At 43.2% G+C, this 18,472-nt stretch overlaps 1 pseudogene; it reads left to right on the top strand.

Moving 5' to 3' along the window:
- Positions 1 to 1,331: 1,331 nt before the first annotated feature.
- On the top strand, positions 1,332 to 3,981 carry LOC128830305 (5'-deoxynucleotidase HDDC2-like; annotated as a pseudogene).
- The last annotated feature ends 14,491 nt before the right edge of the window (positions 3,982 to 18,472 follow it).

Raw genomic sequence — 18,472 nt, 5'->3', positions numbered from 1 at the left:
ATTGCTGGAGCCTTTCCTCATCACAGCAAAAGACTGGCAATGGGGACAGGTTCTGGGAGCTCTCCAGCCGAAAGCTGCCAGAGCCTTTCCCTATTGCCTCCCCAACTAAAGCCTTTCACTGCCACATGTAGCCACACACCATTGAGTGAACGCAGCCTGTGGCATGTAGCTACATACGCCCTACACACTCCTACCAGAATAGACGAGGCCTCTCTCTCTCTCTCTCTCTTTCTTCATTATGGAGATTGGCCTGAACCAAAATCCTTGATCTGAATAGCTCTGAACATTGTGACCTGACCCTGAGTCACATTCTGGTTTGTCACCTGGGGTAACTCTACAGTAACTTCACTGACCTCAATAGACTTACTGCAGAATTGCAGTCGTATAAATGAGATCCCAATTTAACCCCTTATTAATAATGGGCTAAATCAAAAGCCCAGCTCGATCTGAGCATCCTTGAATAGTTCTAAGCATCCAGATTTGAACTTGCAGCTCTCGGTATTGCCAGTTCCAAGTGTTCAACGATCATGAGTGAAATGCCAAAAATAACGAGATTGGATTAGAAATCATGAGACTATTTTATAAAGACTAAAATTTGGGTGCTTTTTCTTTTTCTCTTTGCCTTTTGGTTTTCCAGCCTTTACATTCCACTCAAGTCACATTTTCACGCTTGTCTCCAGAGTGATAAAGAAGCATATATTTTTTATTTTGTTGTTTTGGTTTGTTTCATTTATGTATTTATTTCATTGAAAGCGGAGATTCTTTGGTAATTTCGTAACTGGAACTTGGGCCTTAGTAATCAAATATCATGAGCCTTCAGATAAAATTGTGAGAGGTACTGGAAACATCTCTAATCTATTTTCATTCTTCCTGAAAATAAAACCCACCTATTGTTTTTTTTAATCAAATTATTGACTGATCTGTTTTGCTTTAAAAAGACACCTCCCTCAGCTTGAAATGTCAATTTTAAAATAAAGAATTAAAAGTTTCAGGTATAGCCTGTACTCGAGTCCTCCTTCGAATTTTTTAGTTTTAAAATCACATTTCACTATGTTTCTTTTAGATGTTTTTTCTCTTCCCTGTTGCTGCATGAAAAGATCACCTCTATTTTTTGCAACATTTTTTGAAAGGTCTCAGTTTTATCCTGATAAGGAATAAAAACAAATTCCGAAACTTTGAAATTTTTCATGAAATGGAAATCTTGTTTTCTGGCCAACCCTAATGGCAGTACATGGGAAACTGTGGCACTGACTAGCTACTACTGCTGTCAAATATACAAAGTAAACAGGGAAACTTGTTTTTCTTTAATCTCTCTGTTATAGTCATGCTCGATGTTACATGTAACAACAGTAAGGGTATGTTTACATTGAATAGGGAGGTGTGGTTGCAGCATGTGTAGACATATCCGAGCTAGTTTTGATCTATCTAGCTAGATCAAAGCTAACTTGAGTAACAATAGCAGTGAAGCCATGGCTGGATGGGCGGCAACTGCTTAAGTATATAGCCAGGGTCTGGGTAGGGCTAGTCAGTGAAGACACCCAAACTGCTGCAGTTGCTATTGTTACTCAAACTAGCTTCAATCAAGTTAGATCAGCTAGCTCGTGTATGTCTAAATATGCTGCAATCAGGGTCGGCGCTTCCACTAGGCGACCCTAGGCAGTCTCTTAGGGCGGCAGGATTTGGGGGGCGGCATTTTGCCGCCCTTGGCAGAAATTCAGCAGCAGGGGGGTCCTTCCGCTCTGGATCTTTGGCGGAAATTTGGTGGCGGGTCCTTCACTCGCTCCGGGACCCGCCGCCGAAGTGCCCCAAAGACGCGGAGCGGAAGGACCCCCGCTGCTGAAGACCCCATGCCCCCTGAATGCTCAGAGGAGGAGCGCTGCTGCCTGGGGCGGCAAAAACGCTGGTCCCGCTCCTGGCTGCAATCACACATCCTGTTTTCAGTGTAGACACACCCTTTGTAATAAATATTTTTCAGACCAATGTGATTTTTTTTTAAGTTAACACTCTCCATATCATTTCTCTTTGGAGGGTCCTACTTGGTTTTATAACATTTTTACAGTGCTTTGTCATCTTTGGATGAAAGGGAATCTATACATATAAAATATTCTGTATTTTTTATTACTGTAGCCCTAGTCATGGCCAAGGACCCCATTGTGCTAAGCGCTGTACAAACACAGAACAGAAAAACCAGCATCTTCACAAAAGAGCTTGCAATCAAAGACAAGAAAAGGGACAACAGATGGATACCGACAGATGGGGGAATACAAGGAAACAATGAGACAATATTGGTCATCAGAACAGGCTGTGGTCTCTGCACACCACCTGCCTAGCCTTTGTCAAGTGATTTGTAGGCTTTGTAGCAAAGGAGAGCTCTAATCTTCTTGGGCTTGTAGCGAGCTTTTGCTTCCCTTTCTAGGGTAAGGAATCATTCTGAAGTCAGTGGACACCAACTCAGAATCTAGCCCATGAACTAACATGCTGCAAGTTCCAGGGTGTGGTGTTTTAGCAGCAGGGCTAAGCCAGAAGCGTGTTGGGAGTGGAAGGCATGAGTGGATGAGGAGAGTAGGAGACTACTGGGGTAGGGAGAGAAATGCAGAGGGGATGGAGACTTGAAATGGGTATGGAAAGAGGATATGGGGAGGGAGTAGACACCAGAACAGACACAGGGACGGCATGGAGCTGGGATCCCAGGTCTTGGAAGTGGGGGTGCTATGGAGGAGGAAGGAATAGACTGAGCAAAACAGATGCTATCTGCTTATAAGGAAAACCAGCTAGCTGAATATCACAATTGTCTCTCTGACACTTTCCTTGCTCCCAAATTGGCTGTTAACATAACTTCACTGTGCTCAGATTTTGAATGCTGCCCTGTGGATTGTGTGCGGCATTCACATTTTCCATCAGTGTCGATGGACATATTAGAACATGTAGCTCTTCAATAATAAACAAATCTCAGCCTTTGAAAATACTGAGTTTTTTGTTTTTTAAATAAACTGAATAAATAACGCAGCACTTAGGAAGCGAATGACTTCTTGAGATCATTAGCCATCACTGTCCTTCTAATAACATGATAGTCTGTTAGATTGTGAGCTCTTCCGGGCAGGGCCTGTTCCTCTGTTTGTACAGGACCCAGTACTGTGGGGGCCTGATCATGACTGAGGCCTGTAGGTGCTGCCAAGTTATTGACCAATATTAATTAATTATATTCTCCTGGAGTGTTGTTTTTTCCAAAATTTTAAGAGCAAGACACGCACTTTATAGTCCCAGCAAACACACACAGAGAGTTAGAAACAAAACAAACATAACACTGCTTTATTTCTTGGAACCCAGAAATCTCCATGCCTCGCTGCTTCTTTCTCGGCCCGCTCCGCCGGCAGCCCCAGGGCCGTGGGCCCGCTGGGTGGCGCCGCCGGGAGCTTGCTGCAGTTTCTGAGGCTGGTGAGGCAACTCAAGAGACTACCATGAACAGGCTGGGTGTACAGGAATGTAGAGAAACCAGAGAGTATATCGGATCATATGTACGGGATGGCAGTCGTGGCTTTGGTAACTGAAGATAAACAACTTAATAAAGACAGATGGGTACGACTAGCTCTAGTTCATGATATGGCTGAACGCATTGTTGGAGATATAGCACCTGCAGATAACATCTCCAAAGAGGAGAAACATCAGCGAGAGGAGGCAGCTATGAAACATTTGACCCAGCTGCTATCAGGAGACCTGAGAAAAGGAATCTATGAACTCTGGGAAGAATATGAACCTCAGTCTACAGCAGAAGCCAGATTTGTAAAAGAGCTGGATCAGTGTGAGATGATACTCCAAGCGTCTGAGTATGAAGAGTTGGAAAAAATGCCTGGAAGACTGCAGGACTTTTATGATTCAACTTCAGGAAAATGTAATCACTCAGAAGTAGTCCAACTTGTGTCTTCCATTAAGATAGAAAGAAATACAAAAATAGCGGCTACAGCAAGTGAGCCACACTCTTGAGGCATTTTAACACTTCTGTAGCTAAAATAAAATATTTATTTAAAAAGAAACAAAAAACAAACAGCCAATTGCAGAGGAAGAGAGAGCAGACTGCCCCCTACAGCAGAGAGGCACATCTCAACTCACCCCGCTCCAGAGTGATGCTCGGGACCTAAGGCTAGTCTACACTACAAAGTTAGGAGAGCTTAACTACATCGCTTAGGGCTGTGAAAAATGTCATGCCCCGGGTGATGTAATTAAGCCAACTTAAGCTCCGGCATAGACATCACTAGGTTGATGGAAGAATTCTTCCGTGACCTAGGTACCACCTCTCAGAGAGGTGCAGATTTCCTGCTGCGACAGAAAAACCCCTTCCATTGCTGTAGTGTTTACAATACAGCCCTGCAGCAGTAGCTGCAGCTGTGTTGCTGTAGCATTTCTAGTGAAGATATGCCCTTAGATTGCACACTTCTCTGCTTCCTCCACTAGCATGCAAACGGGACTAGGAATGCCCTTCTAATTTATCGTGATTTTAACACAGTTTCCAATTTACCATATGCTTCTTAATCCAGGTTATTCTTACTTCAGTTTAAGGAAAACAACAAAGGAAGAAAGAACAAATATAAAGTCTCACTGGAGAGAATGGTGTACTCTGCAATGCTGTGCCTGTGAAATGAAACTGGCATTAGAAAAGGTTCAGAGAAGGTCAACTAAAATGATTAGGGGTTTGGAATGGGTCCCATATGAGGAGAGATTAAAGAGGCTAGGACTTTTCATCTTGGAAAAGAGGAGACTAAGGGGGGATATGATAGAGGTATATAAAATCATGAGTGGTGTGGAGAAAGTGAATAAGGAAAAGTTATTTACCTGTTCCCATAATATAAGAACTAGGGGCCACCAAATGAAATTAATGGGCAGCAGGTTTAAAACAAATAAAAGGAAGTTCTTCGTCACACAGTACAGTGTCAACCTGTGGAACTCCTTGCCTGAGGAGGTTGTGAAGGCTAGGACTATAACAGGGTTTAAAAGAGAACTAGATAAATTCATGGAGGTTAAGTCCATTAATGGCTATTAGCCAGGATTGGTAAGGAATGGTGTCCCTAGCCTCGGTTTGTCAAAGGGTGGAGATGGATGGCAGGAGAGAGATCACTTGATCATTACCTGTTAGGTTCACTCCCTCTGGGGCACCTGCCATTGGCCACTGTCGGTAGACAGGACATTGGGTTGGATGGACCTTTGGTCTGACCCAGTATGGCCGTTCTTATGTTCTTATGTTAAACAAGAAATAGCAGCTTCCCTACAGCTGCACTTGCAGCAAGCAGGAAATGCCTCAACATTTTAAAGGTGCAGTCCACAGGTGGTTATACATAGAGCTATGCAAATAGCTGTTGGGTTTTTTTTTTTTTTTTTTTTTTTTTTTGGTTCTTTGGCTGTTTTGATAAGCAAAACAAAAAAATTGTCTTGGGTAAGACCAAAAATGAAATTTTTCACAAATGCTAGCCGAGTGAACTTAAAAAAAAAATTCATTTTGGATTGAATGACATATTTTGATTTCATCCATTTTCCAATGTTTTTAAATTTAAAAAAAATACAATTAAAGGAAAATTTGCAACCAGAAAGTTGTTTCAAACCAAAAAATTGAAACCTTTAGTTTCAAAAAAATTCTAAATGAAATGTTGATTATTAAATTTCTATTGTTTTCAACTCGAATAATTCAGCCAAGTAGCATGAATCTGTGAAGCAGTTCAGTGTCGGTGAATCTGCATTTTTCACCGAACAACATTTCACTCAGTTCTAGTTACACTCATCACATTCAGGGAACAGCCATCAAGTAGCTTCTTTTATCTATTTTCAGGCCATGTTAGTCCTCTTTTTCACTTCTCTGTTTGCAGTGCTGCTCGCTTTATGTTGTACATTAATGAATGACAACTTGTGATCCCCATTTGATCTCCAAGAAGATGTGACTGGAAGAATCCTAATGGCCCAGAACCTTTTTTTCCCCTTTTCCCCTTGACAGCAGATCAGACAGGCCTCTCTGTTGTGAAAGGTGTTTTTTCCTCTCCTCTTCACTTGACTCTGTCTCTCATTCTCCTTGAGCTTTGCTCGTTTTAATTCTAGTTCTGCCAGTGTCAATAGGAATAAAATTCCCACTAGGAAAAGCTTTCAAAGCTTCACATAAAGTGTCTTAATTTTTATTGTGTAGATCCATATGTGGCGGTTATGAGCTGCAGTATTTATGGAGGCACCAGAGTGCAAGAAACCACAGAGTGCACTCCAGAATGGAACACCTGGCATGCAAGGCAACCTTGATTAGAAAATGTGTTATGTTATTGCCAGCATTAAAATATACAAAGTGGTCTTATTGGCACGCAAGCTTGATATGGGGGTGGACTTCAACTTTTCTGTATTCCATATTACTGTTCTGGGGATTCTGTCATACAAGAGAAGTTAGCAAGATGGAAAAGACAGGTTAGATTATGAAGCCCACTCCCGTATCAAGGTGGGCTTGTTCTCTATGATAACTTTTATACTCTGGTCTATCATCTAATACTAAATGAACTGAGAGTTGGGGCTTCCATTACTTTCTCTGGGAGATATTCCACTTCCACAGCCTGATGTGGTGTTTCCCAATGTATGGGATGTGCCACCCCCTGGAAAGGATGAAGGACTTACAGAGGGGTGGAAGATAGAGTTCTCCAGGGTCTCAGCTTTCTCTTTGTTTAAGTATGTCTCTAGCTGCTATAGTTATGGCAAAAACCTTCAAAACGTGACCAAAGTTTAGCCAATACACTAATATCTGCCTGAATTTGCAGAGAGCCTGAGACAATAGATCTGTGGTACGAACTGTCTTGTTCATTTCAATGGGTGCCAACTGAGATGCCAGTGATATTTTAAATGTCAACATTTTGTTAACTATGTCGCTGCTCATCCAAGCATGTAAGAAAGGAGAAGTATCACATGATGAAGTATCACAGGAGGTTGGACTGGATGACCTCCTGAGGTCCCTTCCAACCCTGATATTCTATGATTCTGAGACCCCATATAGGTTTCAGAGTGGTAGCCGTGTTAGTCTGTATTAGCAAAAAGAATGAGGAGTATTTGTGGCACCTTTGTGTATATAGCTCTTCCAGGGGGGAGGGAAAGCTCAGTGGTTTGAGGATTGGCCTGCTAAATCCAGCGTTGTGAGTTCAATCCTTGAGGGGGCAATTTAAGGCAAAAATCTGTCTGGGGATTGGTCCTGCTTTGAACAGGGGGTTGGTCTAGATGACTTCCTCAGGTCCCTTCCAACCCTGATATTCTATGATTCCATGAAACTGTATAATCTGAGTAGGCTTTTAACAATACATGATGAGGCTGCAGTGGTAGAGGACTGGATTGGTTTCATTTTCTTAAGTGGAAGCTCAACTTTCAAATATTTGGTTAACTTTGGCCTAATAATGCTCAAGGTCAGAAAGCTTTCCTTAATATTCAGCCTATATCTTCTCAATTTTATCCTATTACTCCTAGTTAGACCTCTATATAATACCACACTATTATTATCCTTTATTTGTATTACTCTAGTGCCTAGGAGCCTTACTCATGGACTAGGACCCCGTTCTGTTAGGCGCGGTACAAACACAGAACAAAAAACTTAAATGCCTCTCTATCCTTGAGTGCAAATCTTGTCCATCATCAACACCTGCATTTGGGGGTACTTAGTTCACTCTTCTTTCCTTGGTTTGTGAAGCATTCCTGATTCCCTTCATCAAAGATTTTCCTCTACAGAAATTTATACTAACGGTTTAGCTGCAATGTGAATGCTCCCCTTTTAAAGCTACAGACATGAAGGGAATGTGACTTACGAATCCAGTTAGCTGTAATGGCTACATGAAAATATCAAACGGTTAGTCAAATCAAGGGTTTGCTGTGATGCATCCTGCATTAAAAGGGTTCCTATACATTTTATACTGTGCCAGAGGTTTTTATGTATCTCTGGTATGTGGCTGTGTTGGGGATTCATAAAAGTTGAGTCAGCTTCTCTTTTGTTGCAGACGGCTGGAGGAATATGTGTGTGGCTGAATTCAGTTAAAATTCATCTGGCTGACAGTAGAAACAGGGGGGAAACTTTAGTGACTGTTGGGAAAATAGTAAAGCCAATTAATAAACAGTCTCTGAGTCATACGCCCTATGTGATGAAGGCACATGTAATTTTTAGCAGATGGTGCAGGGTTATAGCACATCTTTTGGATAGAATGGACTCAGAGGATATTGGCTTGACCCTGTGGATGTGGAAAGATTTGATTTGTGGGACTGATGTGGACAGGACTTGACCAGTTGACGGATTGCTGCTTTGCTGCCTGTAGAAATTTCTCACATGGCAACGTGGTGTTGGGCATTGTGTGTGTGTCTATTTCTAGCGCAGCGTGGTCAAGGAGAAGTTAGACCAGGTCTACAGAGTATGTCTACACTAACCGCCGGATCCGCGGGTAGCGATCGATCTATCGGGGATCGATTTATAGTGTGTAGTATAGATGCGATAAATCAATCCCCGATTGCTCTCCCGTCGACTGCTGAACTCCAGCTCAGCGAGAGGCGGAAGCAAAGTCGACGGGGGAGCGGCGGCCGTCGATCCCGCGCCGCGAGGACACGAAGTAAGTGATTCTAAGTCGATCTAAGATACGTCGACTTCAACTACGCTATTCTTGTAGCTGAAATTGCGCATCTTAGATCGATCCTCCCTCCCCTCCCCCCCAGTTTAGACCAGGCCACACTGTAGAAACTTTTGCTGGTCTAGTAATGTCGGTTAGGGGTGTGGTTTTTGTTTTACACTATTTCTATACTGGCAAAAGCCCTAGTGTAACTGCAGCCATACCGGCATAAAAGTGCTTTTGCTGGGTATTGTTTATTTTGCTCAGGCAATCGGTATAAGTTTTACCAGAAAAAAAACATTTTTCTGCTGGCATAAGCTATGTTTCCATTAGGAGGGTTTGCACGTATAGCTTATTGGCAAACCCTTTCTAGTGTCGACTAGGGCCTTAGGCCTGGTCTACACTGGGGGGGCGGGGGGGGAATCGATCTAAGATACGCAACTTCAGCTACGAGAATAGCATAGCTGAAGTTGACGTATCTTAGATCGACTTAGAATTACTTACTTCGTGACCTCGTGGCGGGGGATTGACGGCCGCTGCTCCCCCGTAGACTTTGCTTCCGCCTCTTGACGAGCTGGAGTTCAGCAGTTGACGGGAAAGCAATCGGGGATCGATTTATCGCATCTACGCTACCCGCCGATCCGGCGGGTAGTGTAGATATACCCTTAGTGTCTAGAAAAACCAGCAAGCAATCAGCTTTACTTCACATTCTCATGTAGGCCCCAATTCAGCAAGGTACTTAGGCACATGCCTAGTAAGTTTGAAGAACTATTCATGTGCTTAAAGTCAGGCATGTGTTTGTTACCTTGCTGAATCCCTTAAACCCCTCAATCAAATGGTTAAAGCAGAACTAAGCCAATGTCTTAAAGCAGCTTCCGATAGATATAGCCAATGCCACTTGAAAGTTGTACCAGTATAACTATGTCACTTAGGGGTGTGATTTTTTTGCCAATATAGGTATCAGTACAAACCCCAATTCAGACATGGTTATACCAGTATAAATGCATGGCCATGTACCTTTGTAGCTTTTTCCCCTTATACCGGGAATAGCTATTCCAGTATAAAGCATCTTTTAAATGATATAACTGCATTCGCACCTGGGGAGCTGTATCACTTAACTATGCCGGTATAGTTATGGAGACAAGGAGGGGGAGGTAATATCTTTTATTGGACAAACTTCTCTTGGTGAGAGACACAAGCTTTTGAGGTCCACAGAGCTCTTCCTCAGGTCAGTATAGTTAAAAGCTACTTTTTAATGTAGACAAGGCCTAAGATATTAACTACATATTCCTATATAGACATTTCAGAGCCAGTGAATAAGGAAGGTGGCTACTCTGATAGCTAGATATGAACTTGGATTTAAGAATCAGCCTCATGTATATTAAATAACGGGTGCAATTGCTCAATATCCTTGGCATGTGCATTTTTGCACCTAACCAGTAAGGGGTCTGTGACCCAGTAATGCAATATAGCCCCAGTATTTTCAAGATGACTTGCAGAAACAAATCCTGTGAAAGGATTTAGGATACCCTGACCTTCCTATCCTTTAACAAAAGGTGTCAGCAGGTTAAGGTGCGGCAGAATGCATTTACTCCTTTAAAAAATAAATAAATAAATAAATAAAAATCACCTCTTTATTAGTTTTTCTGAGTTGGGCTAAAGGGTTCAGTGTCATTGTATTGCCTGTTTGAATCCCACTGAATCAGGGGCAGAAGATTACTATACACAGGAGAGGAGCATGGTAATCATTACAGAGTCAGGGGTCAGCGAGCTATGGATTGCAATATTCGGCAGAGTTATTGCATTTACTTTGAAACCACAATCATGTCCTGATTATTCTATCTGCCTCCAGCCATGTGAGAGGAGAAGGATGACTATTCTGCTTTTGTTTATCTGGTCTTTTTCATTATTCCACCCTAAGCTGTCTATGCTTCCCACCTACTAGGTTCTGTCTGACTGTGTTATTGATTGTTTTTAATCAAATGGTTCCAGATTTTTTCCTCACTTGTCAGTTTCCTTCATGTCACTCTCTTGATTATTGCAATACATTGACATGAAGGGAATAATCATGTGGCTCGTGAAATTTAGAGCTGAAAGAGAAGAGGGGAAACCCGTCTAGGTGAGTAAGCTGGTTTTGTTTGATTTGGTGCCTGAAGTTCTCAAAGATTGAGTTTACATAGCATTATTTTTCTTTAAATTTTCCACTGTTGCTACCACCATTGTAGCCTGCCTGTAGTAGCACCAAGGACTCTGCTAATAGAGAAGAGAGGTTTTCTAGTAGTTAAGGTGCTAACCTTAGATTTAGGACACCTGGCTTTAAATCCTTGCTCTGCCGCAGACTTTCTGTGTAATTTTGGGCAAGTCACTTAGCCTCTCTTTGCCAGATTTCCCTCTCTGTAAAATGGAGATCATAGCACTGCCCTATTTCACAGGTTTTTTTTGTTTTGTTTTTTGAGGATAAGTACATTGAAGATAGTGAGGCACTCAGGACTACAATAATGGGGGGCCTTACAGGTACCACAGGTAGCTACACAGATAGAACAAGCCGGTTGCTTGGCTTTTTAACCATGTCATCTAACCCTTGCTCAGAGCAGGCGTTAGGCAACACAGTGGCTAAAATCCCAGTGGCTGCTGGCGCTTAGTGTACACTGAAATTCCCACCATTGCTACAACCAGTGGCATTGCAACCTGGTAGCGATGGTGCAATAGTCTAAAAATCAAGGTCCCACGTAGACAAGGCCAAAATCTGCCAGGCGTCTTATTGATGATGTGCAAATCTTCGAAGTTCAGAGCTTTGGGTAGGATGCTTAAAGCTGCTACTTACTGGAACCTCTTTGTTTGCTAATCAGGCTGGAAAATGAAAGGAAGCTTTCCAGGGCACAGAGAATATTTCATGTATCATATTAAATACCATTATGATGATAAAGGCCTGTGTTTCTGGATGGTGCCCCCTATCTAAATGTGTTAGGGCTCAACACCTGGGATACTTTTTTTTTCCAGCTATTTGAGGCTGTTTTGGTTTTGAAATGAGTTAAGTCTATGTAAACTCTCTTTTTTCCCTCTCTCACACAGGCCTGTCGGCCTGGATTTCCGCCCCAGGCTCCTCTTAAAGATTGCCCCAGACTCCCAATGCAATCAGATTTGGGTTTTTAAGATTATTCATTGCACTGCCAATGGGAATATTCATGTTCGTAGCAAAAGAGTCCTCTGCAAAGGATTCCTGTGGACTCTTTTAGAGTGAAATACATTATAAGATGTATCCAGCCTTCTGTGACTCATCCTTGTAACATATTTTGTTACCTTGCCATTGATGGCCAGATTTTTAAAAGAGCTCTGTTTCCGGCTGCTCCTGTTCTTCTCAGTGGGAGTTGTTGGGTGCTCTCAGCTTTTGAAAATCATCCCATTTCATTGAGGTGCCTAACGAGGAGCAGAGGTCTTTTGAAAATCTCGCCATTGGTGCCAAGGTTCATAGGGAAACAGAGAACAAAACTAACTTGCTGACCAAAAATTTGTTGTAAGTATCACCTTGGTTCTTTTTTGGTAGAGCATGTGTCCAGGGTACTTCTGGGTATGCTGCCTGGCCTTTAATGGACAGAAGCATTGGAGAGTAATAATCTTGTATTGGCAGGGGGAATAATTTTATGTTAGCAACAAGGTTACGTGACTATAAGACCCACCTCCAATATCTATTCCTAGATTTTAAGACCAGAAGACACCATTATGATCCTCTGACCTCCTGCATAACCCATGCTAAAGAGCTTTACCCAATAATTCCTGCTTCATGCCTATTAACGTCTGCTTGAGCAGCAGATATCTTCTAGAAATACATCCACTCTTGATTTGATCTATGGTCTTCTGGAAACCTGGCCTATCAAGGTACATATGCCCCTGGATCCAAAGATGATGGTGACCGTGAATTGAGGGAAAGGGAAGACATTTGAGTAAGTTCAATCATGGGAATGATAAAACATGGAGAAATAAAATAGCTTCCATACATGTAACACTGAAGTCTTCTCTGAATGTGCTTGGCAGTGGAAATTCTGATAAGAAGGCAGACTTTAGTGGTCCATCTCGGAGCCTCTTCCCCTATTTGTCAAAATTTACACTACCAGACAAAGCAAAAGCTTTGTCCTGTTTAGAGTTTCTACTAACCACTTGCTGCAGCTGAAATGAAATGATAGTACTTGAGCCTGTGAAGTGCTGAAGGTATTATATGGGAAATACAACTGTGTCAGTCCTTTGCTATTATAGAGAACATTTGGCTGGTAGTTTAGAGCAGTTTTGCCCTTCATTATGTAGCTTTTGTCTCTCATAACACTTTCAACCTCTCTCTAACACTTTTTTTTCCCAAGCAGAGGCTTGAGAACCACAGCAGTGAATATTAATAAATGCAATCTGGATCAGAGAAGTTGCCGTGGCAAACAGCCAACTAACGGAGGATCGCTTGCTTTGAATCTTAGACAATGCCACGGAGAAATGTGCCTCTTAAAATTTCTTCTGACCAGAATTAAACAGCAATGTAGGTGACTGTTGAAAGAGAATACCAGAAGGAGAGATTTGATTTGAAATTTTTTAAACCTATTCTGCCAGATATAGAGAGAACAAATAAATAATACAGAAAATGTAAACAAGGCATTCATAATTGCATTTCTCAGTTGGCTGAAGCAGAATCCCTATTTTAAAAATGCTAAAAGTCTTGCTTCAAAGGCAGTCGTGTTAAGCTTCCAGATTAGTCTGTGAGTCACCAAGATATCTGTTCAGGCCACATGAAAGTTATTGTTGTTGTCATGGCAATTGCAAATTTCCTGTAGCTGGAGAAACCAGCGGTTTAGCGCAATATCCAAACACCTGTTCCAAAATACTGCGGTATGCGGTCATTCCCCCACACTGTGCATCTTAATCTTTATTCCGTTCGGCTGACTTGTTCAGAGGACCTGCACTGGTTCAGAAGTGTCAAAGGGACCTCTGAGCCAGTGGCGCTCAGGATGGTAGCTGCATCTTAGGGCTATGTTGTGGGGTTAGATAAGGGCCAACAGGAACTGCAAGTGAGAATATGAAGTCACAGCATGATCCCTGATTTGCACTCTTGAACCCTGGAGCACAAAAAGGTCACAGTTCCCTTGAAAGGCCTTTCCACAAGCATGATTCTCCATCTTGCATGTGTAGCTATTATACTAATAGATGCCTCAGAAGCAAATTACATTAGATTTAGTGGTGTTAGGGGAAGCTGTAAGTAACAATTGAAAATACCATTAGAAAAGTTATTCTCCTTGTATCGCCATCATGGTCTAAAAACAAAGGAAGTCTTTTAAAAAATATATCAGAGAAGATGCTCTTGTGGAGATATCCAAATGGATTTCTAGACTCCAAAGACATTAAGATAAATTAAGATAAGCTTTGAATTTTGAAAAAAAAAAAGATAGTTTCAAATAGAAACATTTTGTTTCAAACATGATGAATTGAAATGTTATGAGGGGGGTTTAATTTGCTTTTTGGTTTTTTGACAAACAATTCAGTGAAATTGGCACAATTTTGTTAAACGTTTCACTGTCACCAACTCTGCATTTTTCACTAAAAATGAGCTTTGGTTGAAAAATTTTGTCTAGCTCTACATCTATGGCTTTGTGTTAATCATAATAGAGGGCAAGGTTGTGTCCTGATCCTATGCAGTCACACTGGATCTATCTGCATCCCAGCTCAGGTGTGGAGGGAGGCAGGAGCTGTATGGATGCCTGATCTGCCCTCCTGCCCCTGGGCAGGTAGGGATGGGCAGAACTGGCCAGATCTGGGGAAGTCAAGTGTTGCAACTTACATCCAAGAGGGGGAAGCAGGGTAGATGTGGTGACTCTGAGGGTATGTCTATACCAGGGATCGGCAACCTTTGGCACGCGGCCGGTCAGGGAAATCCGCTTGGCTGGCTGGGACGGTTTGTTTACCTGCAGCGTCCACAGGTTCGGCTGATGGCAGCTGTCACTGGCTGTGGTTTGCCATTCCAGGCCAATGGGGGCTGTGGGAAGCGGCGTGGACCGAGGGATGTGCTGGCCGCCGCTTCCCGCAGCCCCCATTGGCCTGGAATTGTGAATCGCGGCCAGTGAGAGCTACGATCGGCCGAACCTGTGGACGCTGCAGGTAAACAAACTGTCCCGGCCCGCCTGAGGATTTCCCTGATGGGCCGCGTGCCAAAGGTTGCCGATCCCTGGTCTATACTGAAATTAGGCAACCATGGCTGGCCCATGATAGCTGACTAGGCTTGGGCTAAGGAGCTGTTCAATTGTAGCGTAGATGCTTGGGCACGGGCTGGAGCCCGGGTTTTAGGACCCTGTGTCGCAGGAAGTTCCCAGGGCCCAGGCTGCAGCCCAAGCCTGACCGTCTACACTGCAGATAAACAGTCCCTTAGCCTGAGCTGCACAAGCCCGTGTCAGCTGGCCCAGGCCAGCTGCGGGTTTGTAATTGCAGTGTAGACATACCCTGAGCCACAATTCCCTCTAGGGCTCCTCTTAGAGTGATGCAGCTACATGTCAGTCCATATGCAGAACTGATCCGAACAGCTCATTCTGTCCCCTGCTAATGAATGCAAGTGATCTCCGCTGTCATCTCCTTTGCCTTAATTAACATGATTATTTTTGCCTTTTATTAGCTTTGTAAACAAAAATGATTCGTTATAGGAAAAGCCATTAACATCATCTGTAACAATGGAATTTTATACCCTTAAAAAAACCTGTGTGCTTGGAGTGGGGAAACAATCATTTTATAGATATTATAACTCTCTCTGGTATATATCTCTATAGCTATAGAGAGATCAAACGGCACTAACTGCAAACAACCGCCCACAACAGCAGTTCTAGCAGGGCACCACTTCACTACAGCTGCTCCAAGACCCAGAATTTATATTATGTTGGGTGTTAGCGATGGATTAAAGTGCTTTGTATCTGGAATCCTATTAGCAGCTAAGAGTGACAGTGTAGCCATGTCATTGGAGGAAAGGACATGGCTAACATGTTACTTCTGCTCTTCAAAGACTTACCAATTTTATAATCAGCAAATGTCTGTGTTCAGGTTTCTGGAAGTACTTTGTAACTGCCCACACATGCCTTTAAATATTGTCTGCAGTCCTAACAACACATCTCCTGCAAAATTCAGTCTATAATTAGTTATGCTTTCATCCTCTGAATCATCTTATAATGGTATCTTGTGTTAGAACGGTAACTGTTTTCTTTAATATTTCAGAAGGGTAATTGCTAATGCAGTTTTAAGGCAGTAGAGCTGGCACCAACAGGTCATTAATTTTATGATCGCCACTTACTCAGCCAGGCTACTTCTCGCTCGCCTAGATATGGCTGCTAAGCTAATCAACTTGAATTCGACATCTGGTCAAGTATAGAGTATCAACCAGATACTGTGCCTGATTTAGAGAGAAGAGATACCTCCAGCAAAAGGGACTCGATTTTAACCTCACAAATACCAGTCTGTGTGCACGGAGGGTGAAGTAATATGTTTTATTGGATCAACTCTGTTGGTGAGAGAGACAAACTTTCGAGCCCCACGGAGCTGTTCTTCAGGCCAGCATCCATTTACCAGCAAACTCTCTGCTAGGCATGTGAGTGCAAGAGAAATGATGGATTTGCCAAGATCCAAGGTAATGTGCTTCTGCATATGAGGCCTCGAGACCTAATTTTCCTCTCCCACTGATTTTACACCAACTCCCATTAACTTTGTAACAGGGCTGCTGCTTCCTGAGCAGTCCCTTGTGGCCAGATTTCCCTTTGAGTGGCCTCCCTCTGTTCTCCCTCTTCAGGGCCCCTTATGGTCTCACCACAGACCTATCATCCCTCTGTAAACCATTCCAAACAGTCCCACCAATGAAATCCATCACTGCAGTCTAAAGGTTCACACTTACCTCTGGCTCTTCTGCCAGCTCCACCGAGATCTTCCCCTGCCACAGCCTGCTTTTCCCAGTGTCACATCTCATAGCTGTCTCTCCATGGAGTTTAGCCTTTTGGCTCTGGCTTCGTTCTCTGGCCAGTGTCTCCCCTGTTCTGAGAGTGAGGACAGTCTATATATTGCCCTCTTCCAGAGAGCTCCTCACAACTGGCTAGGAGAGAAGGGAACTCTGCCCCACCTTACTCTAGGAGCTCTGATCCCTGTCCCTTAAAGGAATGATGCCCTTGGGTTTTCTCCAATCCAACTCCTAATTTCCCAGGACCACTTCCTCTCTTCCACTACCAGGCCATTTCCTGCCCCTTTGTTCATTCCAACTCCCTGGGAGTCGGTCTTCTGCCCCCCTCTACTCTCAAAAGGCCAGTATAACCCATTACAGACTTAATTAGACTTATTCCTGATTTACACCAATACATCAGGCTCTAGATCTTTGAGATACTTGGTAAGACTGTAAACCTCGATCCCTTGCCCACCCCATTTAAACATCTTCCATTTATGAAATGCTGTGACAGGGTGTAGGGGTCTTTCAATTTCCCTCCAGCCTCCCTGACAACAGCTAGAACTGGTTCTTTGGGTGGTTCAACTCCCAGCAAGACTTTGGAGTCACCTCAGGGAGATATTCCCAACTAGGAACTAATTAGGTACCGCTGAATCTAATTAAACTCAGCACTTTAAAGAAAACTCAGGTGACTCCAATTAGGGAGAGTCAGGGGCTTGCTGAATAGAGACCACGATAGGGAAGTATGGGGAAACTGGAAGGCTGCTGTTTTTGTTGTGTTGTTGCTTTGACTCTTTATTGTTTTTGGCATTTACAGAGTGTTGTGCTGCATGGAAGGCACGTGATCAGGGACCTATCCATTTGTATTGTTTTGTTTTGGCCAAAATGGAAAGCTCAAGAAAGGATTGGGGTGGGGTGTTTAAAACTGAGCCACTTCTGAACTGTCTCTTCAGCTGCTTAGACCATGGCCCAGAATCGCTTATTGGCATCTTTTCTTCCATATATGAGATGGAGCATGGCAGCTACTTAGCTGCAGAGCAGAGGTATCCAGCCAGTCAGGATAGGAGGTGAGCAGTAACCTAGCCCACTGAAACTATCAGGGAAACATAGTGACCATAGGTAGAATGAACCTGGGATCTTGCAAAAGCACTGAGTTTAGCACCCTTATAACGTGTGTGAGAGAGAACAAGGTCATGGTCAGGGCCATGAGTTAATGCTTGCTCTGGAAGGTGACACCTCCAGCGGCACTGGTCTGTATAACGTTATGGGGCTGAGTCATGACAGAGGGAACAGGGTTACCTACTAAATTGCTCACACCATATTCAGCCAGCCTTACATTCTCGTTGGAATTCTCCCACTCAGCTACTGAGCCTGTTTGTCATGAGTATGTGTCTGCATTCTTGCAGAGACCAGCCCCTTACCCATTCTGTACCTGTTGGAACTAGGAGTAATCAGTTGGTGGTTGGGGCTGGATCTGCTGTGATGGACAACCAGTCTCCTAATCCTTATCCTGTTTGCAAAGGCCACTGCTAGGTCACATAACGCACAGGCATAGGCATACAAATCATGCCCACTGACTGCTCACTCGTGCCCTGTTGTACTCCCTGCCAGATCTTGGAGTAGCCAGAACACGGGCCCCCAGCTTTTTTGCTCATTCTCCCTATCAAAAGAATAACAAAAAAAAACAAAGGGAAAAAATTTCAGAAGCGCCTAAATCCCATTTTCAAAAGTGCTTTAGGCACTTAGGAACCTAACTCCCATTGACTTTCAATGAGACATAAGTTTTTAAGGACCTATGTCACTTTTGACAATGAGACTCAAGTGCCTAAGCAACTTTGAAAGGATCCTTTGAAAATTTTACCCCATGAAAAGACTTGAGGCCTGATTCTCCTTTTACTTACCCTGGTGCAGGGCCGGCGCAACCCATTAGGTGACCTAGGTGGTCACC

The sequence above is a fragment of the Malaclemys terrapin genome, chromosome 1, assembly GCF_027887155.1.
Source record: "Malaclemys terrapin pileata isolate rMalTer1 chromosome 1, rMalTer1.hap1, whole genome shotgun sequence".
NCBI lineage: Eukaryota > Metazoa > Chordata > Testudines > Emydidae > Malaclemys > Malaclemys terrapin.
Note: the sequence above shows the minus strand (reverse complement) of the source record. Positions and strands in the feature narration are given on the sequence as shown.